Source organism: Rhinolophus sinicus, linkage group LG15, assembly GCF_036562045.2.
Source record: "Rhinolophus sinicus isolate RSC01 linkage group LG15, ASM3656204v1, whole genome shotgun sequence".
NCBI classification, from domain to species: domain Eukaryota; kingdom Metazoa; phylum Chordata; class Mammalia; order Chiroptera; family Rhinolophidae; genus Rhinolophus; species Rhinolophus sinicus.
This window is the reverse complement of record NC_133764.1, coordinates 46601267-46629191: the sequence shown is the minus strand read 5'-3', so window position 1 is coordinate 46629191 and position 27925 is coordinate 46601267. Positions and strand designations below refer to the sequence as shown.

The following is a 27925-nucleotide window of genomic DNA, read 5'->3' as shown; positions in this document are numbered from 1 at the left end:
GAGGGATTTGCAGGGCCGGCGGAAGAATGCCAGGGGCTGGGGCCCTCGGCTCCTCCTCAGCGTGGGAAGGGGAAGCTGGGTCAGAGGGGAGAGGGTGAGGGGCCCCTCTAGACGCTGGCTGTGCCAAGGGAGCTGGGCACTGCGTTGGGTGGAGAAGTTGCCCAGATGTACGCCCGGGTGTGGCTCTGGCGCTGCCAACTCGCCTGCCCGCTCTGGCGCAGGAGCGCAGCGCTGTCTCACCCGGCAGACGGGCTGCTGGTTCCTTCCGCGGAGTGTGTGCCTGGTGTTCGGTTATTCGAATTTAGCTCTCAGCCTCGCTCCACCTCTGTCTGCGTTTCATTCCTCTTTTCGGAATTAATTGCATTAGGAACGGGTCTTTCCGGGGCGCTTCCGCCTCCCTCCCGCCCCAGGCTGCGCTGGCCAGGAGGCCAAGACTGCCAGGTCGGGTCCCGCCAGGGCGGAGGGAGCCCCCAAGTCCCTTTGGGGACCCGCGTGCCAGTTCCTACCCTCAGCCAAGTCTTCGCCAAGGGCACAGCTGGGCGGGGTCTGGGCAGTCCGCCCGGCTTGGGACATCTGTTCTCGCCAGAGTCGCATTAAAGGCTAGGGATGGGGGTGGGGGGCTCAAAACCAGCCCCTCAATCCAGAGCCGTTGCCTGCTTTCTTGACCGCAGGCGGAGGCAGCAGGGGACACTGGACTCGAATAGGTTTTTCTTTCCCCTTGGGAAAACTGAGAGACTAGGTGTGGGGCAAGTGGGGTTTCCTCTCTTGCCTCCATCTCTCTGTCTCCCCAATCAGATGCCACATGGGGCCTCACTCCTGAAGGGCAACAGGGTACTTTGGCCCCACGGGAGCTGTCTGGGAGCCCCCGGAGGCACAGCGCCTGGGTTTTGCGGAGGCTGCGGGCCGCCGAATGGGGAACAGATCCCGCCTGCAGCGAACTCGCGCTTGCCTTTGCTCCGAAGCCAAGGCCAGGGCGCCGCGCAGGGGAGTTAAAAACAACTCAATTAAAACATTGAAAACATTTTGGTTTATATTGGGGGGAGGGTGGTGCTTTTAAAAAAATATGAGAAGAACCACAAAGCCCCTAAGCAAAACCAAACCCAAATCCTTAACTACTGATCATTTTGTAGAAAAAGAAAAAATCTCCCAGACATTTCTCCCTTGGTGCCGCCACGAAACAGCTCCTGCCTGGCCAAATCCAGCGCCTGGACACCCCTTCACCACCCCAGCGCCCTGGCGCTGAGCCCAGGTCGCCCCCTGCCCACCCTTCGCTCGCACTTTGGTGCCAGTCTGTGCCACTCAGCCGGTGCCCGGTGCCCGGTGCCAGGCGCGGGGGGAAGGCGGGGAGGAGCCGAGGCTCCAGCTTAAATTCCATGGCATCTGTTCATTATTATACAGTGAGGATTTTTATATGGACAGCTAAATTAAAGACAGATTTTTGCCAGAATTGCAGATCCCATAAAAATGATGACACAGGATGGGGGCTTTTTCTTAAAAAAAAGAAACATGAAAAAACTCAACCCACAAAGCAAACCCCTCTGTGCCCCTCTCCTCCGACATTGGCGAGTTTCTTTGCCCCCTTTGCCCGCCTCTCCTTCTACCAGCAGGGCTGTCCGGGGAGAACCAACCCCCAGCGGCTCTTCATGCCCAGCCTGCTCACAGATGCCCAGTGACCAACCAGCTTGCTTCCAAAGCCGCTGGGGCGGGCAGATGCAGGACGGCCAGGTCAGGTGTGGCGGGTCAGGATGGGAACTGGAGCTGGGAGGGAGTTCCAGACAGGGTCAGGACTCAGGTGGCTTGACCTTTCACATTCCTAATTCAAAGGGCAGGTTGCGTTTTTTGGCTGGTTGCCAAACAAGGCTTGGGGTTAGCGGGTAGGACCAGGCATGTGGGGTTCTCCATTCTAGGGCACTGGACAGCACCCACTTTCCTCTCCAATGGAGAGGGTGATACAAGGATTGTGCACAATTTGCCCAGGAGCGGGAGTTCTGGAATTTCGAATTTCAGAGATTCTAGAACGCTGGAAACTGCACCTTGGGGGTATGTGAGAACTCGCAGGAATTCTGGGTCCTGCGTGAGGGAGCAGACCTCCCAGACTTCCGTGGTTCTGGTTGCAACGACTCAAATTTGAAGCTCAGGGATGATGATGTGGGGTCTTGGGGATAGGCTGTAAAAGCCTAGACAGGCAAGCAGAAGAGGATGGAAGGAGTGAGGGCCACTCTCAGGGGTTCAGACATGTCCCCCCAAATTAGTGGCAGCCTTTCTTCTTTTTCTTTCATTACATTATTTTTCTGGGAAAGCAAAATAAATATCTGTGGAGTTCTGTGTCCTCCAGACAATGTCTCTGTCTGTGTCTGCGTCTGTCTGTAACTCTGTCTGTGGGGCTGTCTGCTCATCTCCCTCAGATTCGGAGCTGACAGAATTCATATCAGAAGAGTGAACGCAGGGACATCTGTGTGCGGAATGACTGTGCCTACTCCAACCTGCCAATCGCTCCTGGCACGCGCTGGGTAACAAATGCCTGTTACCTCGGAATGCTGGCGGGTGGGGGTGGGGTAGAGGCGAGCGCCTGGCACCACCCCTGCTGCCAAGCCCTGCCAAGTCCCACTCCTGCCCTCAGCCCCCTTCCCCGAGCTGGGGGTCCACGGAATTGGATTGTTCATTAATTAGCCATGATTAGAAGATTTGGGTGTCTCTCAACGGGGTCGACCCGATATCCTCGGCCTCCCTAATCTCGATCCCCACGCCTCTCCTGCCCTCCCTCCAGGTTTTCCGGATGAACTCGGGGTTTCTACAGAGGGCAGGCCAGTTGGGGGTGGGGTGGCCAAGGAATGCAGGGAAAAGGGGTCTCCGGAGGGAAGAAAGTTGGCAGGACTTTCTGTGGCGAAGTGTGTGGAGGGTTTGCACAGACGCGGTGGGCAGGATGGGCTGTGGGGTGGGGCAGAGCCCGAAAGGGACCGAGACCGGAGATCGCGGACAGCGACGGAAGAGAGACAGGGCTGAGGGGATGCGGAAGAAGGGAAGGAGCGAGAGAAGAAGGCCAGAAGCCAGGGCGGCACCGACCCGGTTCTCTCTGCACCGGAAGCCTCCGGGATTCGGCCCAGCCGCCGCAGCGACCCGGCGGGCCTCCCCCGCCTCCTGGCCCAGGCGCGCTCGCAGATCCATCAGCGGTTCCGCTATCCGAGACGCGGGTGGGGGAGGGCGCCACACCACAGCCAGTGCCAGCTCGGTGGGGGGGGCTATTGCGAGGAGGGGCGGAAAGCACATCTAAAATTCCGAGACATCTGTTCGCCCAGGGAGGAGACACTGGGCGCAAGAAGACTGGGCGCCCCCGCCCCGCCCGCTCCGTCCGCCGTTCCAGGAGCAGGACTCCCGCACCACCCACCTGCCCCCCATTCCCCCACCCCCGCAGCCACCAACGCCGGCTGGCAGAGCAGGGAGGAGGGGGCGCCAAGCATGGGATCGGTTTGGGGGTAGAATTCGGGAGCTGCTGTCCTACTGATAGGTCCTCAAAAGGGGAGAATCGGCCCGGAGGAGGGCTGTGTAAGGCAGAGACCCTAAAAAGGAGGGTGTGGAGGGCTGTCTGTCAGAATCGATCACCCCAGAACACCCACAGGCAATCTCCCACATAGACACTTACACACACACTCTGTGATCACACACACTCATATAAATCCTCCCATTCCAGTGAACGCACATAACGGCCCCCTTCACACTCCATCACTTATTCATTCAAGCAATTTTCCTGGATGCTTGGTCTGTGCTGGGCCTGGGCTACGCACTGGGGAGATACCTTCCTACCCACCAGGAGCTGGGAGCACAGTCAGACGCCCAAGTGCACAGGCCACACCTGCTCTCCTCCTCACGCTGCCCGTTCTTGATGGGAGGGGGACCTGCAGGGAGGGAGTTCCAACACAACACCACCCCCCTCGTCTGTAACGTAAGCAGCTTCGCCAGGGAACTCAGGACAAGGTCTAGGAGCCCCAACAGGGGGCTCTGGACCCACTGCCAGCCACTTGTCACCTTCTCACCTACTCCCTATGGGAAGGAGACCCCGGCCCCAGGTTTGGCCTGAACAAGCCCCAGCCCCATTTCCCACCAAACTTTGATGACCACCTCTCTCTTTTCCAGTCCCTGGCCTGGCACCTGCCCCAGTACCAGGGCTGCCCTAGCTGGGCCGACAGAGGCCAGACCTCTCAGCTGGGAAATGTCCATGTGGTTGCTACTTAAAAACTGATTTATGAGGCCATGGCGGCTGTAGAGGTTTGGCCTGCGGTCCTGGTAGTAATCAAGGGCATATGCCCATCTCGCCTGGCACTGCCCAGCTTGTGAGCCCAGCCCTGGCCTCTGCTCTCCTGCTGGGAAGAGAGGCATAAAATATACCAAGTCTCCTTTCTCTTTAAGCTGTATCTCTCTTCCTCCACTCTCTTCCTTTTCCTCCTCCCCTTCTTCCCTTTCCTCTCTCCCTCCTCCCTTCATCCCTCCTCCTTCCCGCCCTCCCTTTCTCTTCCTTCTCTCCCAAGTGGCACGGACCAGCCTGTGTGCCGGGCTGGCGCTCACAGCTGCAGCCCATCTGCTATGATTGAATGGTGACAGTGATGAGACAGGAGCTGGGGGAATGGGAGGACATGGGGGCTGCCCTGCCATTTCTCGCCCCTCCTGCACCAGCCCCCACATGCTTCCATGACCTCCAGACTGAGACCATCCGTTATGACTGTGCAGGGTGGGGTAATCCCACCCCTCTAAGTAGTGAGGGAATTCCTTTCCTCCCAACTAGATTCCTGAGAAGAAGGAAGAGGACAAGGAAGGAACAGAGAGTAGGTGGAAAAAGGGGTGGGGTGGGGTTGGAAGAGCAGTCTAGGAGAAATGACCCCCGTGTCCACACCCGCACAGGCTGGAGCGCTGAGACTTCAGTCTGGGCAGAGAGGCCCTGATGTAGGTCCAGGGTCCAGCTTTTTCAGGAATCCAGGAAAATATCCTTGACAGCTGCCGGGGGGTACCCTGCTCCTAGCCCCTGTCCCTTTCCTCACCATGGGTTCTCCCTCTGTACTCTAGAAAAGAAGGGCTAGTTAAACATGAAGAAGGATTTCCCAACTGATCCCAGTGCAAGACCAAGATACAACAACAACGACATGTAAGGTAACATATACTTGAAGCTTATTATGTATCAGTACCTGACTTAAGCATTTTACATAAGGTAATAATTACCGTGACCACCCTATGAGGCCGAGACTCTCATACTGCTACTACAGACATGGACACTGGGGCACATACCCAGCTGGTATCCTAGGCTTGGCTTCTGTTTTGGTAGGAAAAAAGTAGACAATAATTAGGAGGTCCGATTTCTTTTTAAGAGATCCAGTATCCTTTCTTTTCCACTTTCTCCTCTCCTTCTGCCTCTCTTCTTCCTCCGCCTGTACCCCACCCTCACTCAACCCCGTATCCACTCACCAATGAACTCCCACATATGTGGCTTTCTCTTCCTGCCACTGCCCACATGCAGGAAGGCACCCACTCTTCCCATCCCACGCATGAGAAAACCACACAGGCAGACTTGGCTGCATCTGACTCCGCCTTCTTTTCTAGGGCAGCTGCCCCTCACATCCATAGGCCTGGCCCATGAGGTTTGTCTGTTGAAGATCTGGGTGGAAGATGTTATTGTGAACAGCTGTAGGACCAGGCTGGACTAATCTGGGCCCCTGGGAAGCTCAAGGAAAGCGATTTGCTCCAGCTGACATACTGCTCCTGCCCTTTCCCTGGACACGGGAGTCTGTCTGGGTCACTCATGCCCCTTTTCACTCTTGACATCTGCATCTCCACTCTTCTCCTTCCTCTTTCTCCAAACTCTTTCCTCTTCCCTTCTTCTTTCATCCATCTTCACAATTCTTTCTCCTCCCCCTCCTCTTTTTCACTCCCTCATTTTCCCTTTCATCCACTCTTGACTAGTTACATGATATGCCCTTTGGTCCTTGAGCCCTCCCTCAATTAGGAAAGTGGGAAGTACTCATGTTCCATAAATTTCATAACTAAGGGGCTGATGGTGGGAGAGCCATCCCTACTCCCTACTAGGCAATGCACCTGAAGGAAGTTTTTATCTCAAGAGAGGGATCCAGGAACCCATAATCCAATCTTGTGGATAAGCATTAAGCAGTTGATAAATCCATGCAATCCCTAGAACAAATCCAGACCCACATTGTTGTCCACTTGTCCAACACTGATTGGAATAAGAAAGCAGGTGGGAAGCTATTTGCAGGGTCATTACAGGACTTTTATGGAGTCTGCCTCTTACCCCTACTACTTTAAGGTCCTCCAGGGCAAGGAGGCATCCTGCAAGGGACAACTGGAGGCCAACAGAAACCACACATCAGGGGTCCCTAACCTGCCACGGCAATCTTCCCAAACTCTTCTCATTTTTGACCCTGAAGGGCAAAAATGGACAAATCCTTGAGCCTGAGCCTGCACTTCGGCAGGGATGGGGGGGCCAAGATCATTCTCCAGCCTCACCTCCCTCTCCCAGGCCTAGTGTTTAGGCATTTCTTAGTTCCCTTGATATCCTCTCCTATCTATCTATCTATCTATCTATCTATCAATCTATCTATCTATCTATCTATCTATCATCTATCTCCCTCTTTTATTTGTGGATTTCCCCCTCCCTTCTCTCTCCTCCATTCCTTCCTTCTTGTCCATCACCTATCCCAGGTCACGACCTTCCGTAAGGGGACCCTGGGACGGACAGTCTGGTTTCAGCACCACGGACAGAGACACTGGTGGGTTTGCCTTACCGGCTGGGTGGGAAACTGTGGGTCTACTTCCGCTGGGATCTGTGCAAGTGGTGACTGCCCACGAGTTTCTTTGGGCGTGTGTGTGTGTGTGTGTGTGTGTGTGTGTGTGTGTGTGTGTGTATGTGAATGTACTCAAGCCTGTGTGAATGCCTGTGTCTGTGTCTCTCTGGGGCACAGCCTGTGGGCGTCTCTGGCTGCATCTGTGTTTGTATCTGTCTGTGCAGTGTCCCCGCCTGCTCTCTGTGTCCCTGGCTGAGAAAGGGGAAGGGATGGGGACGCTCCGTTCTGAAGGTGGGGGAGGCAGCGGGTGGCTTCGTATCCCAGCCGGGCCTGGGGGCGTCATCCTTGCCCAGACGCGCCAGGCAGCATGTGGCATGTGTGCCAGCCGGCACAGGCTGAGGGCATTCTGCCCAGCATGGGGCGAGGTGGTGGGGCATGCAGGGAGCTAGAGACAGGCTAGGAGAGGTGGGGAGCTGAGCTCAGAGCTCAACTCTGGGGCCAGGCCCTTTCCATCCTGCGTGAACTGAACCCACAGGCACATGCATGAAGAAATGTACAAGTTACTTGCCTTTGTGAGGACCCAGACAACCAAATAACCATCACGTCACATACACATATCCTGGGGGAAATGCATAGGAGGCAGGCCTATTCTGGCTTGCACACAAATACCTGGCCCTTTGCACATCACTTCCTGCACAAATGCACACACAAATACACAAACACCTAAGCCATACTCTAAGCGGATGGGTGAGGCAAGAATCAACACTTTGTGTCACAGAACAGGACCAGTAATTTCATGCGTGGGCACTTCCCTCCTCTAATACCAGGCAACCACTCTAAGGGTCTGGTAGCTCCTATGACAACTGTTCCCTCCCCAACAAGTGAGCAGGCCCTGTGGTTGTCATCAGGAGCACCTGCCATTGGCACCCAGGGAAGTCTGGGAGGATAATGCTGCCTCAGTGCTTCCTCTGGGAAAGATTGAGGGCGAGGGAACAGGCATTCAAGTGGCTCTGCCCTTCCAACACCCAATGCAGTCCTCAGCCTCCCAGAGAGTCTGGTGTACTGGGGAAATCTTACATTTCCCATCCCAATCTCAATACTGACTGGCTGTGTGACCCTGGGCAGATTATTTCTCAGTGAAATTTAAATATGACAATTCAAGTACAGGGCTTAGCTCAAGTGAGTTGTTATTAGTTGTCACTATTAGTATATGAATACTATGGAAAGAGTGGTCAGCAGGATTAGATGATATGACGTAGCCAATGCTTCCAGCACAGTATCTGACCCTTAGTGGGTGCTCAGTGGACGCTAGTATGAATGTAGTGGTAGAATTTCAGGAATTTAGTAAAGGGAGCTAAGAATGACAGAACTCTCTCTCCAAACTCGAGAGGCATGCACTCCCCAGTGCAGCAGGAGGAATGGAAGTTAGACATGTAAAAAAGCTCAAGGAGAATCTGGGAAGCCACAGAGTGGGGTGGTAAGAGGGTACCTTCCTGTAGTGGGCGTCCAGATCTCCGTCCTTCAGCTGGGCCTGTCACTCTCTGGCTTGAAACTCTTCAGCGGCTTTCTTAGCACAGAGAATAAAATCCAAACTCCTTACTGGCTGGATCTGGTCCCTGCCTCCCTCCCCAGTGTCATTTTCTGCCTTTCCTTCTCTCTTCATGTCCCAGCCTCATTGGCCTTTCTTTCCACTCTGCAAACACTGAGATCATCTTCCCACTCTAGGGACTGGCCTGTGTTCTTGGCCCAACCGGTCTGCTCACCCCACCCCACTCTTTTATCGAAGGGCTCCTTTTCGTCCTTTAAGTCTCAGTTTGCCCCCTTATCCCCACAAGAAGCCTCTTCTGATGCCCTTATCAAAAGCAGGCTCCCAGTTATTCTCTAGTTCAACTTCTGTGTTTCCCTTTGAGGCGCTTTACCTAACTGTTGCCTTGTTTTACATGTGTCTCTCCTGCTGGTCTGTAAGCTCTCTGAGGGCAGGGACCGCAGTATTTGTTCTGTTCCCATAGTAAACTCTGGTCCCAGCATGGAGTAGGTATTTAGTCAATGTGATTGAATGGCTGAACTGATGAGTATTTTGACATCTTTGAAAGGGTGGGGGTTGTGCTGGGGGGGGAAGGGTAAGTGGGTCCTGTAGCCTGGGCTCCAACCTGCCCCATTAGGGGTCTGTCTCATCTCTTTCTTCCTCTCAGGAGGCCTGTCTGCTGGCAGCCTCCTAATTATATTTTACTTGACTATAAATCTTTCCGTTAAATGTAATTGAAAAACATACCTTTCGAATCATCGCATTAACCTAGCATCCACTTTGAGGCGGTAATTAAAGACATCCTCGAATCTCCCACTGGTTTGGGGATAACTGGCTCAGAGATCATCCCCTGCAAACCCCAAATGTGTAGGCACCAGCCCTCCTGCCCCCAGAGAAGGTAGAGGCACAGGACCCAAGCTGCCCACAGTTCAGGCTCAGGGGCTTAGCATGTCCCCCTCTGCTCTCCTCACTTCTCTCCTCAGATAGCAGGCAGCCATGCCCACACTCCAGCCAGCACTCCTTCTGGCCTAAGGTCTGCAGTATTCCCCCTCCTCATTCTCTCCTGGGCTCCTGGTTCAGAGCTATCTCAGGTGAGAGGTCAGGAAGGAAGGGGAAAGAGAAGGAACAAATGCTCTCCCAGCACCTTAAATGAGTCAGGTTTATCCCAATCAGTTTTTGCAGCTCCCTGAAGACAGGCTGAGGAAATCCACGGTGAGAGAGTTTCTGCAATATAATAGGGTTAGAATTCAAATTAAAAGGCCAACATGTTAGAACTTAACTAATAATATTGCCTCCTTTCAGAGTCCCAGTGGTGCCTTTGGTGAACGGGTGCCCTCATGCCAGCCCCTCTCCCTTTCCAGGACTCCAATTCCTCAACTCCTCTGGTTTCCCAAGCCCAAAACTCTGGAGTTATCCTTGACAATGCTCTTTAACGCCCTCCACCTGATTCAAAAGCAAATCAGCTCTGCCTTCAAAATGAATCCAGAACCGAGCACTTCTCATCACCCCGCTGCTACTGTCCTGGTCCAAGCTGCCGCCCCCTCTCTCTTAGAGGACCACAGGTTCTGCCCTTTGTCCTGTTCAGTCTATTTTTGGTGCAACAGCCAGAATAATATTTTTTTTTAAATAACAGCTTTATTAAAATACAATTCACTCATTTAAAGTTTTCAATTGAAATGTTTTTTAGTATATTCATAAACCTATGCGACAATTACCACAATCAGTTTTGAACATTTTTACCACCCCCGAAAGAAACCTATACCCATTAGCAGTCACTCTCCATTTCCCTCAATCCCCCTAGTCCCTAAGCAAGCAAAATGAAACATGACCTTCTATCTAAGAAGTTTCTCCTGGCTACCCCACCCAAATCTGCACCTCCTCTCTTTCTTTGCTTTTTCTCTTTAGTACGCACCACCATCTAACATGCTATATATGTTACACATTTATTATGTTCATTGTCTACTTACCCCACCCACAAGCTCCCTGTGGGGGGGGGCTTTATTTATAGTAGCACTCCCAGCACCTAGGACAGGACCAGGGACAAGTAGGTGTTCAATAAGCAAGTGTTGAATGAATAAATGAATAAACAGACTCAACAACAAAGGTATTGAAATCAAGGATCTCAAAAGTGGCATCCATTCTCTAGGGGCAGGCAATGAAGACCCATCCTGGGGTCCAGCTCTTGCGTGTCTGGACTTCTCTGTCTGTCTTTTTTTTTTTTTTTTCCTGTGCTAGACACATGTTCTACTCACCTCCACCCCCTGGGCAATCCTTAACACCAACTCCCTAACGGGCAAACTTGTCCCTCCTTCTTTCCTTCTGTCCCGATCAGTCCCCGACTCTTCCCCACTCTTAGCTTTTGGACTCAAACGTGGAGGACATCAGATGGGTGGTCTTTTGCAGGCTACTGGAAAAATAATCAGTCTCACCGCCTGAGTCCTCCAAGAATGATGGTGTTCACTTACTGTGCAAACAACTTGGGCCAGGCCCTGAGCTGAGTGCCTTAGACTAGCACTGTCAGATAGAACTTTCTGCAGTGATGGAAACATTCTATTTCTGTTTGGTTCAGTATGGTGTCACTCACCACTATGAGGTTATTAAGCATTTGAAATGTGGCTAAATGTGACTGAGGAAATGAATTTTAAATTTTATTTAATTTTAATTAATCTAAATTTAAATAGCCACATGTGGCTAGTAGCTTCCAATCGGGCAGTGCGGGTTTGACACGTTATTTTATTTAATTTTTACAATTATCTTGGGGAGTAGGTATGATTGTCCCTATTTTATAGATGAAGGAGAATGGCTAATTGGGATGAGAATCCAGGTTTTTTGGTTTCTAAAACCTGCTAAGGAGCTGTTTCAGGGTTTGAAGTAGGAGCTATGTAGGTAAGGAGGGCATAGAATGACAGTCATTTATTCTTTCTTTCAACAAGACTTCACTGAACCTCATCTGCTAAAGGCTGGGGATATATTCACAAATCATTTTATAGAATACCTCCTGGGACACATTTTTATTCCCACTTGACAGGTGAGAAAATTGAGACTCATTAGATTCAGCAACTATCTGATCTCCCTGTTCTTCCCTTGACTTTCTCCTAATCCCCTCCCTCCACGCCAGTCTAGTCTCCATATAGGAGCCTTTGAAATATTTGTCTGATCATGTTTTCCCTGTGCTGAAATTTGGCCCGGGCTCCCCATTTTACTCCCACAGAAAACCAAAGTCTGCACAAAGGCTTATGGGGCCCAGTACATTCTACACCTCCCTTCATTCTCTCTCAGACCTCACCTGCTACTGCTCTCCCTCCAGCCCTCCAGCCCACTGGCCCCCTCAGCCATGGCCCAGGCCTGCCTGCTCCCTGAAATGCACACTGCCAACTTCTTCACCCCTGCAGGTCTTAGCTCAAATGCTGTCCTTCCAAATGAGGACTACCCTAACCCTTACTTAAAATGGCAACCTCCACCCCCAATCTAGATTACCTTTGCATGAACTTTCCCCCCATAGCACTTACTACCTTCTATCATAGACATAATTTACTGATGTGTTATGTCCGTTTCCCCAGCTAGAATATAAATTCCTTGATGGCAAAGATCTTTGTCTGAAATATCCAGTGCCTGGCACAGAGTAGGGTATCAATGAAAATACGTTGACTAAAAGGACAAACTTGCCCTCGGTACACCTGCCCTTGCAGCAGGAGGGCTCAGATTCTAACTTGAGCTCCTTTGCTTCCAAAGTCTGAGTTCATTCATTCAAAGCCATTTTCTCTTCAGTATTCTCTCCAGTCCCCTCCCCAAGTTCTCTCCCTTAGGGTGACCCTGAGCTTACCCAGGAGTTCTCTGCTTCTACAACTTTTAGCCCAGGCAGGGATACGGGTTCCTTTATATACTGTCAGCTATGATGCCAAGAAATTTTACTGAAACTCAGAGATCCTCCTCCCTTCAAGGCGGGAGCCCTGGGTCTGTTTTTCAGGTTGTGGCCCTGGCAGATCACCCCCACTCCTCTTCCCCTCCCCCCACTGCTATTCCTCTCCCTCTCTGCTGAGGAGGAGCTGGGCTAAGGGACCTGATCATTTCCTACTTTCAGTGGAATACTCTAGGGACCTAGCCGCCCCTAGCCCACCTCTGCGCACGCAGTGGCAGTGACGTGAAGGCAAATAGGTGGAATACTCCCCCACCTCCTGACTCCCCACCCCATGAGGAAGGGGACAGAGATGTCCTCCTGGTGGGATGCAGGGGCAGGGGCTCTTCCTTGAAACTGGCAACTGGGGTTGTTTGTGACTCCATTAGGAGGGATGGGAGTTAGATAGCAGAAAGGACTTCCCACGTTAGGAAATGAAGTAAAGGTATGAGGCCTCTTCCCCATTTATGGGCTAAGAGGATTAAATGCACGCATCTCCTTGTATGCCTTGTCCTGCACTCTTCTTGAATGGTCTAAGTAACACGAGAAATGACTGTCAGCTCTCCAGAGCTCATCCCTCTCCAACTTCTCTCCTCCTCCACTCCTCCTCATGCCCTTTTCCGTCTCCCTCAGCTCAAGGCCACTTATGGGGCCCAAACAGAAGGCCAGCTCCATAATATGTACGCCAGGGAATCCTAAGTCTGTCAAGAGGGAAGAGCTGACCTCTGATGCGTGGTTCAACCCCCTCCGGCAGAGAGGTGAAAGACTAGGGCTTCAGGCCAGTCCCAGCTCTACTATCACAGCTGTGTTTCAGAGAAGTCAGTCAACTTCTCTGAGCCTTAGCCTTCTCATCTGGAAAATGGGGCTAACAGTATCTGCCCTATAGCATTGCACAAGTTGGAGATGGCTTATGGGAAGTTCCTGGCACAGGGTAGGCTCTTACTAGTAATAATTATGACCATTATTACTTGGGCTCCAGGAGGCCCTTTCTTTCATCCCTATGGATGAGGGAGGGCCTTTCCCCCTATCATTCTCCATCTGGAACTTTCATCTGGACCAGAGCAATGGTTTCCTTATTGGCTTCCCTGCCCCTAGTCTCATTCTGCTCCAACACAACCTCCACACTCTGTCAGAATTCTTTTCCTAAAATTCAATCCAAACCCATCACTCCCTGCTGAAAATTCCTCCCAAATTCCCCCACTGCCTACCTGGACACAGCAAGCATAGTGATTAAGAGTTTGGGCTCTGAGGTCAGACATGGGTTTGATGCTCAGCTCTGTCACTTTCTAGCTTTATCTTTTAGGCAAGTTCCTTAATATCCTAGAATCTCAATTTACCCATCTGAAAAATGGCATAATGGTATCTGCTTTGTGTGGGTATTGTAATAAAGAAACAAAGTAATAGCTCTACCTAGTAGTATGACAACAGGAAAAAGTCAACTCCTGAGCACAGCAAGTAAGGTTGTAGCAGTTAGACTTTCCAAGTTTTAGAGCAAGATTGTCAGAATGAAGCACCTGGCCTGCCCATCCAACCTTGTTTCCTGCCATCCTCCACATGAACCCCAGGTTTTCGTTGGCACAGTGCATCACTCATCATGCCCTAAGCTGAGGCTTCTTTTGGTGCCTTTGCACATGCTGTTCTCCCTGCCTAGAATGTGCTCTCTCCTTGCCCACCTGATAGTCTCCTACTCAGTTAAGACCTAATTTGAGCCCGTCTTTGGCGAAGGCTTCCCAGACCCCATCCTGATGCTCCGTCACCCCAGCCTTTCACTCCGCTTGGCATCGGGTTAACAGCCACAGGCTCAAGTTGCCTGTGCTGGAATTTTAGCTTTGCCACTTCCTACCTGGGTGACTTTAGTCAAGTTACTTCACCTGTCTGTGCCTCAGTTTCCTGATGTGGAAAGTGGGCTGATAAGGGTGTGAGGAGTAAATGAGCTATCATATGTAAGGAAATTTGCTTCCACACTTGGCACAGAGTGAGTGCCCAGTAAGGGTAAGCTGCCATAATTATTATCCCAGCTCCTCTTCCTTATATGGCAGGGCTCAGTCTACATATTTGTTTCACCCACAGACTGTGAGCTTGGAAGGTAGGGGCTGGCACTGATTCACAAGGCTGGTGCAGAGTGGACATTTGGCACCTCTGTCTGGATGGACAGTCATGAAGGTTCTCCTTTATCAAGAGCTTTTTTATTTGCCCCTTAGGATAATCATATGAGTTGGTACTCACGTTCTTTCCATTTTACAGATGAAGACATTGAGGCCCGGAGGTAAATAAATGGCTTAGGGTCGTAGTAAGCGAGCAAGTAGCAGAGCCAAGGTCTACCTTTGGACCCAGCTGACTCCAATCAACCCCCCAGAGCCTCTGTAAAATGGACTGATAGCTGCTCTCCCATCTCTCAGGTTTACTGTGTGAATTAATATATATAAGAGGAAAAATGAGGTTTGGGTCCCCCTTATGAATTAGGTAATGCTTTGTCTAGGATAAGAACAAGAACTTTTCTGGGGGTAAAACTGAGGAGTAGCTGAGACTCAAACAGCCCCAAAGCCCCAATTCACCCCTCTCCCTAGGGTCTGTCTGGAGCCTGGGGCCAATACAGCAACCTCCTCCCTTTCCTGGGCCCACTGCCAGCCCCTCCGCCCCTTCCCCCCACCCATTGCCACTGGAAGACAATGGTGGGCAGGCCCGGCCTTTGTGAGAGGGGTCAGGCCAGTTAATCTTGGGCTGGGTTGGGGAGGGGCATGTTGGCGGACCAGGGGAAGGGAGAGGGGGCTGCATGTGGGGACAGACAACAGAGGGCTTGTGAGGGTCAGGAGGACATTGGAGGCCAGGGGCCTTAGGAGTGAATGCTTGAAACAGGCTTTGGGGAGCGTTTCCTCTGAATGTAGATTTGAGCTCCTATTAAACTTGCCAAAAATTTGTGTTAGCTAATGGATTCTTAATTCTGTCTAAAATGAGAGAGGGAAAATTATGCCATTCATCTTGTATTGGTTTGAAATTACATCTGACACCTAATCGATCATCCTGTGGAACATTAACTCTTTGGAAGAGACCCAACTTTTCCTCTCTCCCTTGCTTTCCAGTGCTCTCCAGCCACCCCCACCTCGATTCCTTCTTTTGTATTTCATTAACTAAGCAAGGCTCTGGTTGTCTCTGGGGGTGAGAGGTGGGAGTTAGGGAAAGGGTTCATTTGAATCGAAGGAGATAACCAGCACCCACAATTTTCTCCCCAAGATCAGAGCCCCTGCTTCCAACCTTCAAGTGACCTCCTCTTTCTGCTTTTTCCTATACATTCTGTGATCTGGAAATGCAGAATGGAAGGCATTTGGGTGTGGGGTGACCTCAGAGCCACCTTGGGGGCACCAGGGAGAGGCGGGGAGCCAGGCAAAGCAGAGATAGCACCTGGGGCTGGAGCAGGGGCGGTGGTGGGGGGCTCACCTGCTACTGCCTGGCAGATGGGTGAGGAGGAGGAGCGCAGATGACAATAGATTTGCCTCTGGGGATCCTGATGAATTCTGACTGAAAACCCCAACCCCAGACCTGCTTTTCCAGGAGGAGGACTTTCTGGCAGCAGAGAGAACCCACTGGAGACAGACAGACCTGGGCTGGGATCTTGGCTCCACTCCTGACAAGCTGTGTGACCTTGGGCACGTTACATAACTCCTCTGAGTCTCAGTTTCCTTCTCTGTCAGAGCAGGATAGTAAGACTGGCACAGGGCTGGGGTGAGATCTGCATGAAATAATCCAAGTAAAACTGGGATAGAGCCCATAGCCTGGCACACAGTAGATGCTCGAGAAAGGTGACAGTCACACCCCCCCCCCTTTACCTTCTTCTCTCCTGCCTCCAATTCCCTGATCCCTCCCTGAGCAGACCTAGGGATGAGAAGCCACAAGGTTAGATCAGGCCATGAGGGCCAATGTCACCTCCTAAAAGAACACCTGAAGGAGGACTGGGCCTCCTGGGTTTCTGCAGAACCCTCTGCCCTCTTCCTTCCTGGAGCTCCTATATCTCCTCCAAAGTTGTGGGGGGTTGTCTACTACAGGGAGCGCTCTCTCAGCAATCCCCATGCTACCCAGGAGGTGGAGTCTCTTGAAGAAGGGGCACTCTAGGAGATGAGGTCAGGGGGGCACTCCAGCTGGGGGAGAGCCACTTGCATCCCAGATTTTACAAGGGAAAGGTGGATTGGGCTGGGAGTGGGGGCTTGGTCCCTCAAGAGCAAGGGAAGGCAAAGGGAATCAAGTAGGTATGAGAAGGGAGGAGCCCCATCTCTATTCCCCAGGAGGTACAGTGGCTTCTCCCTTAGGTTGGCTTTGGTCACTATGGTTAAGAGAAGTTTCCAGGGCCCTCCAGCTCCATTGGAAGCGGGGGTCATTACAAAAGGAATGTAGCATGAAGCTAGCCTCTGGCACAGGACAGCATGTGAGAGGTGCTGAGATGCCTCTTTCATGGAAATCTGGGCAGTCTCCGGACCCTTCTCAGTGTAGATCTCACTCTCAATAAGCAGCCACAAATACCTGAATGAATATGCAGGTGAGGGGCAGAGGCTGGTGAAGTGACCAGTCAAGGCCACACAAGGAATCACTAGCTTCTATCAGGCATCTGTTCCAAATGGCCTAAAATGCCCCATTCTTGGGCCTTGTAGAAAAGCCCCAACTTGTGAACTAGGAATGATGGGGAAATCTCATCCAATATCCTATTACAGAGGAGGAACCCAGCACTAAGAAAGTGGGTCTATTGACCAGGAGGGTGAGGCAAGGCAGCCAAGGACATAGCCCTCTGGCTCAGTCCAGTGCTCTACTCCACCTGTATCATGAATCTGAAAGAACGTTTTCCCGGCCCCTTGCCCAGTCCCAGCAGAGTCTACACTGCTGCTGGGGGAGCGCTGGAGTTTGGGGAAGGCGTGAGGAGAACTGCTGAAACAGGCTTTCCCTGGAGAGAGAAGAGCAGAGGGGGCTGGGGAGGTTTCTTAACTCCCTCTCCCGCCCCCAACACACATACAAACACAGAGTGGCAAGAATTTTATTTCCAAATGTCCCTTCTCGGGGGAGCTGTTTCCCAGGAGATGCCCCATGGAGATGCCCCTTCCTGCCAGCCTCCCTGGCAGCCACTAGGCGGCTGTGGCTCCCTCTTTTGCCTAGAGACGCCAGAGCCAGAGCGAGGGTCGCACGCGGTTTGTGTTAACAGGAAGTGGAGCCCAGGGCTATAGGCGCTGAGAAGGAAGCAGGCCAGCAGGGGTGGGTGGGTGTGCAGCCAGGACAGTGGGGAGACTGAGGAAGCCCCCACAGGGCCACACAGATCCAGGGCGCTGGGCAGCACGACACAAGGCAGGTTAGCCTAGATACGTGTGCTGAGCTGCCTTTGGTCACCAGAGGAAAAAAATTCCTCCCTGACATCTTTTGTCCCAAACTGGGAATGTTTTTGTTGTGTTTTACCTTGAATATAAAAGTAATGCCTGATTGCTATAAAAATAGATAATTCTAATCAAATGGAATGAACAAAAGCTCCCAATTCAAATTTTAGGATCTGTCTTTTCCCCTAGGGAAGCAATTAGCCTCTGGTTGAAGAGTCCAGGCAAGAATCTGCTGTGTTCAGGAAAGAGAGGGAAAGCATCATAAGATTGTGGAATGTGCTAGAATTGGGAGGTCCTCCTGATTCAAGCAAATACCCTTGTACTGAAGAGGATGACGTGTGTCTGTCTGTTTTCTCCCAGATCAGTGGCTTCAGAGTACAGTTCTTCCTACCTACTGTGTTATTCCCACACTCCCACCTGCTGGGTGCACCGTGCTGCCCCAGTGTGGTCACCTAGGAAATAAGGGTTGGGAGACTACATTAATGAACTCACAACTGAGGAGAGATCCAGATACAGACACTGAACTGACGGAGTGGCCCAGCTCATAGTCACAAACACGACTGCCACAGGTCTGGAAAAACTGGCCTCAAATTCTCCATCAGCGTCCTCTTTCCCAGAGCTGAGGGTAGCTAAAGATTGGAGTTAGCCAAAAGGGCCCAGCCTATATGAGAAATTGCCCAGGTCTGGCCCTTAAACAGGAGAGGGCTGAGGCACTAGAGGGAGAATGACAGGACTTGTAGAGAAGTCCCACAGAGAGAGAGGGAGAGGAGTGGTGTGAATTTAGGCCTGATGTGAATTTAGAAATTAAATCTAAGCCATGCCAGTGAGGTGGAGAGCAGTTTTGCCCCTCTACCCTGACAAGGAAACAGCGCAGGCTGGAAGGTTCCAGGTCAGCTTCTAATTAAAGAGACTTAAGCATATGGAGGAGACTTACCTCTTTCAAGAAGAGATCTACCCAACACAGTAGCTGGGATGGAGCCTGCTCCTCACCGCCTTCTCCTTCTTGCCAGATAACTTAGGTAATATGCCATCAACATATTATCCCATTTGGCCATTGGCAACTGTTGGGGAGGTCTTAACCCTATTTTACAGATGAATAAACCAAGGCTAAGAAAGGTAAAATGATTTGCCCAGTTCACAAACTAAGGGGTAGTACTAGGAAGACCCTCCAATCTCAGGCCTGGCCCCCAGATGCTCTTTCCACTGAGGCCTCACCTCAGCACTTGGTTTTGGGGGGTGGGTGGGGATGTCACAATTTTGTGGCCAGACCACCTCCTGCTAGATTTGGGGGCGGGTTCTCTAACTCACAGAGGCCCCTGGCCTTCCTTTAAGCTTAGATCCTTGAGGTGTCCTGTTTTGTTTGGGCAGACCCTGTCCCTGCTTTTCCTGAGAACGGTACTTAACTCAATCTGGGGGCCATGTGTTAGGACGTGTACCACCGGGCCTTGGTCCACGTGATCAGTGCTCCTCGAAGATGTCACCTTTCCTTTTTGGCCAAGGCTCATTCTCCCAAAGTTTTCAGTCCATCGCTGTTGCTCCCTCCCCACCCCAAACCCCCTCCATTTCCTACTGGGGAAGGCGCCAAACCTTTGCAGAGCACAGGCCCGAGATAGAAACCTGCGGCATTCTTGGCCCAGGGCTTGACACCATGGTCGGCAGCACCGAGCCCCACACAGCTCCGCTCCTCCTTGGCGCCCACCCCGCCCGCCAGGGGGGCAAAGGACGGGCTGGCCCTCCCTCCCGCCCTGCCCAGCCAGCTGCAGCAGGGCACCGAAGGGCCCGCAGCCCGAGGAGCGGCTGGGGGCGAGGGCCCGGGAAGGGGCCCGCAGATGCCGTCTCCGCCCCCCTTCCTTGGCCGGGGCCCCCGCGGTGTCGGGGAGCAGGAGGAATCAATCAGGATAATGAAGCCGCAGCCTGCCACGCACCGCGGGGGCACTGAGGATTCGGGGCCGGTGCCAAGTCCGCCAGACGGTTCGGAGGAGCCTGGCCCGACGCGGCCCGGCTACGGCAGCGGCGGCGGCGGCGGCGGCGGAAGCACGGAGCCTGCGCGCGGAGGCCGGACGCATCTCCGCGCAGGCCCCTGGCAACCGCGCCTTGGCAACAGGGACGCCCGAGAGGAATCTTAAAGCTGCAGCAACTCCATTCCTCGCTGCCGCCGCCTCCTGGCCTCCAGGGGAGAGGGTCGTGCCCACAAGAGTTGATGGTGGGAAGGCTCTGTGCCTCTCGGGACTTGGGGGTCCGACTCATACCTTCACTTGTTTATTTATCAAATGTAGATCGAGCCTACGTGCCCAAGCACGGGCTAGACAATGGGGAGGGAAACGGGCAGTGATTAAAAAATGAACAAGGCCCTGCCAAGAGGAGTTCACAGTCTAGCGCGCCAGGCGGACCAGACTGGCTGAGGTGAGCAAAGCCCTGTGTTACCAGGATAAAGAGGCTTCGACTGGAGGGCTAAGGGACTGTTACAGAATATTCCTGCAGCACCTGCCTTGCTCCACGGGTTAGACGCTTCTTTCCTGGATTGTGTTACTATCCCAGTAGTCCGGTGAGATGGGTATTATCATTATCATCGTTATCAATCCCATTTTAAAGATGAAGAATTAGAGGCCCACAGAGGTGAAGTACTTAGTGAAAATCTCATTTTATGTTTTGGACAATTTAAGACTGGGTCACAGGACTTCTGACCCTGGCCAGCTGTCATTATGGCGTGATGTCTGGAAGGTTAGACCTGAGTGAGGATGTCCCAATACGAATTGTATAAGAAGTGAGGTGAAAGGGTAGCGAAAGGAAGACACGGCTACTTTTCCCTTCTGCTGCCCACTACCCTGACCATGTCTGCCCTGTCCCGATGGGCATGCCTATATGTGGGCAGAGGGCTTGAAGAGGTGACCTCCAGCGGTCCCTCTGGTTCTGTGATTTGGTATCTCCTGCTTGCAGTCCAGGCACTGTGCCACCCTTCTGGGCAGCAGTAGTTGGCAGGGGGCTGAAAACTGAGGGAGATTCCAGGCTTCTGAAACAAGGGGTCAGGGGTGGTGGGGGAGGATTAGAGGGATGGTAAGGGGGCTTTGGCAAAAGAAAGCCTGAGTCAGTATCACTGGGAAGGCTGGGCCTCACCTGTCCTTCTCTTGCCCATCTATCTTTCTCTTTCTGCATATCCATTCAGGTAAGAAATTTATGCCAGAACCTGGTAGAGGCTTGGAGGCTCTTGGTGAAGCAAAAATCATGCTGGCTTTGAAGCCAAGCCAATCTCGTTTTAAATCCTGGCTCTGTCACTTACCAGCTAGGTTAGCTTAAGCAGGTGACTCGATCTCCCTGAGCTCATTTCAGTTTCCTCATCTGTATAGTAGGGGCATTATTATCTACCTTTCAGGGTTATTGTGAGACTTAAACGCAGTGAGAAAAATGTATGTATGGTGTCTGGCACATGACAGATGCTTAACAAATTTAAAGATATCTTTGCTTATTTCAGTAGTCTGATAATGGCTCCCAAAGATATGTCCACATCCTAATCCCCAGAACCTATGAATGTTACCTTATCTGGAAAAAGGGTCTTTGCAGATGTGATTAAGAATCTTGAGATGGGGAGATTATCCTGCCTGGACCATCTGGCTGGGCTCTAAATGCCACTACAAGTGTCCTTGTAAGAAAGGCAGAGGGAGATTGTACACACACAGAAGAGTAGAAAGCAATGTGAAGACAGAGGCAGAAACTGGAGTGATGTGGCCACAAGCAAGGGAATGCCAGCAGCAGCCACCAGAAGCTGAAAGAACAGATTCTCCCTTAGAGCCTCCAGAAAGAGCACAGTCCTGCCAACACCTTGGTTTTAGCTCAGTAAAACTGATGTTGAACTACTGGCCTCCAGAAATGTGAGAGAATAAATTTATTGTTTTATGTCACCAAGGTTGTGGCAATTTGTTACAGCAGCCTTGGGAAACTAATGCACTTACATTGGAGATTCCGTCTTGAACAAAACCTAGCACCTGCTCTTTAGGAGTTCACAGTCTAGTGGGAAATGAGAGAAGTAAATAGTGCATAGGGATGCCCAGAAGGTGGAAGGGTAAGGTAGGGACGGCTGTTGGAGTTAGAGAAAGAGTTAGCCAGGTAAGGAGCTAAAGTAGGAAGGGCATTCCAAGCAGAGGAAACAGTGTGGGTAAAAGCACAGAGTTGGAGAGAACACTGCCTTCAGGAAATTGCTCACGTTTGAGATGGCAGGTACATGGGCATGTGGGGGGTATCATGACAGAACTGCTGAAGTGGGCAGAGGGGCAAGAGAGTCAAGAAGCTTCCACCCCAGAATGGAATCAGTCCCTTATCCTGTGCTGGCAGCTGGGCCCCAGATCAGAGAACCTTAGACTGTCAGTACTGGACAGAAGCCTTAGAGACCATCCAGTCCAGTCCTGCCATCTCACACACAGGGAAATTGAGGTCCATAGAGAGTGCGTCCATCCCGGGAATAAGCTAGAACCAGATGGTTGCACTCTGGCCTCTCTCTTGAGCCTGAGTGTCCCATGTCTGAGGGTCCCAGAGACACTGCCTAGTTCTTCCTCTGTAGCCTACTTCCAAAAAGCACAGGCCCTGTGGTCTCTAAACAAAGAGGAGTGATTTGCATATTATTTGCATGTTGCTAATTAGACCAGAGGCAGATTTACTCAGCCCCTTTTCTTCATGTCCCCTCCCACTGTCCTGTCTCACTCCCATTGAGTTCTTCTTCCTCATCCATCTCCAGACCTCAGCAACTTCTCCCATAATTCCAGCCCAGGTCTTATGCCTCAAACCCCTTACCTCGCTCCAGCCCAACCCCTACTGTATTAATTGTTTGGTTCCCCCCTTGGGAAAAGTACCTGGTGGGTTTTTAGCATATCTAGTCTGGATGGGGTATCTTGGAGCAGGTCATCATGTCAAGGAAGATGGGCTTTCCAGCTCGAGGTTTTCTCTGGGAATGGGGATGAATGAACTCTGTCTCCCTGCAGCCCAGGAGCCATCTAAATGGGGCTATGGAGTTGGGTAAGAGGGTGCTCCTTGGGGAGCTCGTGGGCAGGTGCCAGCTGCATGCCCCAGGCCTGCCCCAAGCTTCTTGGCTGGCAGCCACACCAGCCCATGGTGGAGCTGGCTCCTTCTCTGGGGGAGGGAGAATCCTGGAAAAGGTCAGGGAACATCCTATGGCCTGGCAGTCTAATGTTAGTTAGGTTGAAGTTACCATGCAAGTTATTGTGGTTCCTCCAACGGGGACGGCACATCCAGATTCTTGGGGCTGCCATCAACCCAGCCCAACTGGGCTGTGAAGCACTATGCTAAACTAAGCACAGTGTTTCCTTGAGGGTAGGCACTAAATAAATGTTTTCTGCTAATGATGGGCCACCTGATTCCCGGAGATAGGTAAGGAGGAAAGAAGGTCAGAGAGAGGCACAGATTCTGCCTCTCTCACCTCCCATTAGCCCGTCTTCCCTCTGAAACCAAGGCTGTACCCAGCATCTCTCCCAGGTGAGAGGTCTGAGCCTGTCATCTGATGGTCACCAGAGAAGGTACCATACTGTAACCAAGACAGGAGCACAGGTGCCCCCAGAGTTCCTATGGGGCTCTGTCACCCTACTGCTAACTCACGTTAGCTGCCAGGAGCTGGAGAATGTTGGTGCATTACAATTCATAGAAAAACCTGGAGCACAGCTCAGGCTAGCAACTTGCAGAAACCACCTTGCTCTGCTTAGAATGGGGGCCTGGGGCCGCCTGGTGGCTCACGTGGTTGGAACGCTGTGCTCCTAATGCCGAGGTCGCATTGGTTCCATTCCCACATGGGCCAGTAAGCTGTGACCTCTATAGCTGAGACTGTGAATAACAGCTCTCCCTGGGGCAGAGGGAGCTGGGCTGCCGTGAGCAGCCTGAAGTCCCAGTGAGCAGCTGGAGGTTGGTGTGAGCTGTTGCGGGCTGCTGGGTGCTGCCACGGGCTACCGTGTGCTGCCATGAGTGGCCAGCGGCCAGCGTGAGTGGCCGGCAGCCATCGTGAGCGGTCGGCAGCCGGCGAGAGCTGCCGTGAGCTGCTGCGAGCAGCCAACTGACAACCGGCAACCGACTTCCTCAGCCGGGGGGAGCGCAAGGCTCATAATACCAGCAGAGGCCAGGGAGCTGTGTCCTACACAACTAGACTGAGAAACAATGGCTTGAACCAAAGTGGTGGGGAAGCGGAAGAAGGGGGAAAACAAAAAAAGAATGGGCGCCTGGATATGGGAAGAATGATTTCCCTGCATATGTGAATGATTCCTCTCCATGCAGAGGTGATGTGTGAGCTGTGTGAACATGTGCTACAGGGGGCCTCAGCAAGTATCCTGACCTGCATACACAGCTGTGTGCACATATCCCAGTCTGAACTGTATGTTGCACGTGAGTGTCTTCATAGAACTCCACCTTCCCTCTTCCCTCCTCTGGGCCTTCTCTTCTTGTTTCCTGGTAAAAGGGAAAGTGGGGGTAGGCATGTCAGTTTCACTATTCCCAGCCCTGCTCCCTTGTGTAGAGTCCCTGCCTCCATTTTCTCCTGACAGCAAGCAGATCCCTTCTTGGTCCTCAGTGGGGGAACCTAGATGATTCCATCTTGCATCAATTCCTCTGCTCTGGGAGCTCCCTGTTCCCCTACCGTGTCCCATACCACTCTCTCCCTCCTCTAGTGTCCAAGTCAAAGGGAGAGGTGGGAGGAACTGGGTGATACTATGGGAGTGGGAGTAGGAAAGGTGGATCAGATACTGTTCGATTTTGCCCGGGTCCCTCTGGAGCACTGCTGCTCATTTAAAATTCCGATTTAAAGCCGAGCAGCTCTTTAAATTTCCACATTAGCATGCCGCCCTGATGCCAGGCCAAGATGTTGGGATGGATTTGGCAGGAACGCCTCCAACAGCGGCAAGCAGCAGCATTTGCCAGCAATAAAACAACGCATGAATAAAAGAAGGCCAGCTTGGCAGCGGCAGCAGCCCAGGTAGCTGGGTGAGCCCAGGAGAGGCCCACATATTCGGGGGCTCAGGGGCATGAAGGCCTGTGCAGGGGCATGTGTGAGTGCAGGCCTCTGTGGCCGTCTCGGCTCTCACCCTCAGTCGGGGCGTGCAGTGGAACCTGAGGTGAGAGGTGAGGCAAGACTGAGGTTTCCTCCCTGTGCCCATCTTATTCCCCTCCCTCCAGGGTTATCTTCTTGGAGGAGACAGATGTTGCCTTTGATGAGGACACACGGACTTGGCCCACAGCCTGAGTTGTCCTATTTCATTAGGGGCATGAGAACAGGTAGGGTCAGAGAGAGCAACTCTGCCTAGAGCAGATTCCAGCTCCATGACCCCAGGTACCTGGGCGTGAGGGGCACTCTCGGGAGAAGGGGACTGGGTATTGGTGCTGAGCTGGGTCAGGGAGATGCTCTGGGCTGGGCGGTTGGCTAGGATGGGGAGTGGCCAGGGGGAGCAAGGGGCTGCCGGGCCTGGCCTAACTTGATCTTCCTGCAGACCTGGAAATATTGTGTGAGGTCAGATGGCAAGGGCAGCAAAAAGGTCAGATGAAGCCGTGGCTGAAGGCTGGCCACCTCCCAGAGGTTACTTTGTCTACTCCCTGCTTTCCAGAGTCTATAGAGTATGCAGCCATAAAGGACTTGAGGCTGTTGGAGCCTGTGTTCTTCTGCTCCATCATCTGGCTGAGGCTCATCACCAGCCATGACAAAGAACAAGCTCTCACTGCTCTTACCATCTATCCCTCCCACTTGCTCAAACCATCCCCTTCCCTGCAGTCCAGGGGAAGAGGACAGAAGCAAACAGAGGAGTGGCAGCACATGGTCTCTGCAGTCTCAGCTAAGGCAGAAAAGAGGGACACCCTTCTCCGATGGGACACCTCCCTTCCGGCTCATGAGTGATTTCAGGCCCCAATATGGGGAGAAGTTGTTGGGACTCTGAATTATCTCAATCCCTAGAGGAGTTGGAGAGCAGACAGGCGGGCCAGGCTCTGGCAGGGCAGAGGCCCCATATCCTGGAACTTGAGCTAGTTCTGTCCTGATGGCTTTTTCCAGGGAGAATGAGGTGGCCTGATCTCTCAGGCACCCTGTCCCCTGGTCCACATGTTGGGGTAAGTCAGCTCTGGGTGAGGGAGTGACTAAGAAGCTGAGTTTAGGCCAGAGAGATGTCATTTTGTCATTTAGTCATTCATTCAACAGATATTTACCAACAGCTGCTTTGTGCTGGGCACTGCGCAGGGCTCAGGTAGCACACGGGTGAGCAGGCAGACGTGGTCGTAGTCCTCGTAGAGCTTCCCGTCTGCGGGAGGAAACAGGATCATTATTCAAATGACGACACAAATAAGGGTGAAATAACTGTGCTAAGTGCTCTGACAGGATATATAGTACCATGAATGTACATGATCGAGGGACTTGGCTGAGTCTAAGGAGTGAGGATGAGCTTGCAAAGGAGACAGAGAAAGAGCAGCCAGAGCGGTAGGAGAATTGGCAATGACATAGAATCAAAGGAGGAGGTGGTCAACTATGCCGAGAGATGCTGAGAGCTCATGAGACATCTATTCGTCCTGACTCCTCACCTGCTAGTTTTGACTACAGGTATGGAAAGGCTCTGGCATCATGCCTGGCTCACAGTTGGTGCTCTGTAATGTTAGCTCCCTCCCCCCCTCCCCAAGCTAAGCCTTCCTCTAGGGACCCCAGATTTCTGGAACAAAGGAGCTGCCTAGGCTCAGCTTCCTCTGTCTACTCAGACCCCAAACCCCAGCCATCCAGTCCTCAGTGAGGGACTCTGGGCCTCGTCCTGCCTTTCCACATTAGTCCCTTCACATGAGCCCTACCATTCCCCAATCTACTTCCTCCTTTGTATTGGTCTTGAGGGGCTGGGTCTAGGTCTCAGAGAAAGATGCCATTCTGGCTTGCTTCTGGGGCTGAGTCTGAGAAGGGAAGAGAGCTGGATTCCCCAACAGCTCCCAAAGCTGCCCAGGGTCAATCTGAGTGTCTTAGGTAGGGAGAGGGAGAGTGTGGGGAGATGGGGGGGGGGCTGCCCACCCAAGGCGGCGTAGAGCCCAGAGCCTTTTTCATCGCAGACACCCCATCTGTCTCTCACAGAAGGCTTGGGTTGGAGGAGGTGCCGAGAAGGGGGGAATGGAGGGTGAAATTTTACAGTCTGTGAGCTAGCACGACCACAGTGAAGGTGCTGACCCAGAAGGGTCGAGGGTCAGAGTGGGGTACTGGCAGGGCTTCTGTCTTGGCCACTGAAGACGAGAGGTCAGAGGTTGGGACTGGAGGTGGGAAGATGATAAGGACACTACATACTACTCTCCCTAGACAGCTGTGTGTTTAATTTTGATTTATAGCTCCCCATCCCACCGACCGAGGACAAAGAATCATAGCCTTCTGGCCAAAAAACTACCGGCATTCCTAAGCCCAGGACTGGGCTGGATTCATAATGCCTCCCTCTCCCCAGCAGTTAGACCTTTTCCAGACCTTAAAATAATATTTTAGTGAAATTTGACAGTTTTCAGAGTGTTTCCTTTCACATATAACTTTAACTGATCCTGCTAAGGTCGAAGGAGGTAAACATTATTATTCTTGATCTACAGATGAAGCCACAAGGGGTTTAAAAGATGAAGTGAATAACTTGGATCACAGGAGAATAAGGAGAGGACTCCCAGACCCAGGTCTCCTGACTCTACATGCAGACGCTAAGCTACACTTAGGCCTTCCTTGCTCCTCACTTTTGGTGATATTGTGCAGTCCCCACTGCCAGGTCAGGTCTGGGACTTTCTAGGAGAGCTCAAACACCTCCCCCATGACTGACAGATTTGGGGAGATACCCAGGCCTTGTTGGACACACACTGACACAGCTCCTTACTGAACAGCAACCTCCAGGCACTAGGAAACTGGACATCCCCAGAGGGATGGGCCTCCCACATAGAGAAATATGAGAGGACTACAGGAAGGAGGGGCAGGGCAGGGTGTGGGGAGTGGAAAATGCCAGCCTAGGAAGCAGCTGTTAGGGTCACTCTGGTCCTGGAAAGGACACGTAGGAATCCCTGTGGACATCCTCTCCCCACATTCCAAGTTCTAAATACTTTTTTCCCTCTCTACCTACACTTAAGAGAATATGATTTCACAGCTTCCCTACCTACTCCAGTCTTTTCTCCCCCTCTTCCATGTTTGGAAGTTCTTCCTCAGGTATAACTTTATTTCCTCAGGCTGCAACTTAATCCCTCTAAAAGCACTCTAAAACAGGTGCCAAGAGAACCCAAGACAGGCCTTCAGTTATTAGATATAAATAGACAGGGGAGGGGAACTGAATATAGAGACAGATATTGTATCTCTCAGTCCCTGGAAGTTATTAGGAAGGCACTAGTGGTTGCTAAGCAACAGGTCTCCATAGAGGAC

At 52.1% G+C, this 27925-nt stretch overlaps 1 protein-coding gene across 14 annotated transcripts in view; it reads right to left on the bottom strand.

Moving 5' to 3' along the window:
- Nucleotides 1-17205: 17205 nt before the first annotated feature.
- Nucleotides 17206-27925, bottom strand: part of CDK12 (cyclin dependent kinase 12) — a 74623-nt gene continuing 63903 nt past the window's right edge. For 13 of the 14 annotated variants that reach the window (XM_074320421.1, XM_074320423.1, XM_074320422.1 and 10 more), the window contains 2 exons: nucleotides 25729-25820; nucleotides 20173-23988 (listed from right to left, as the gene is read on the bottom strand). The gene's annotated coding sequence lies outside the window, so the exon portion shown is untranslated. Of the gene's footprint in view, nucleotides 18632-20172; nucleotides 23989-25728; nucleotides 25821-27925 lie in introns of those variants that run through there. The other variant, XM_074320428.1, reaches the window with a different exon arrangement.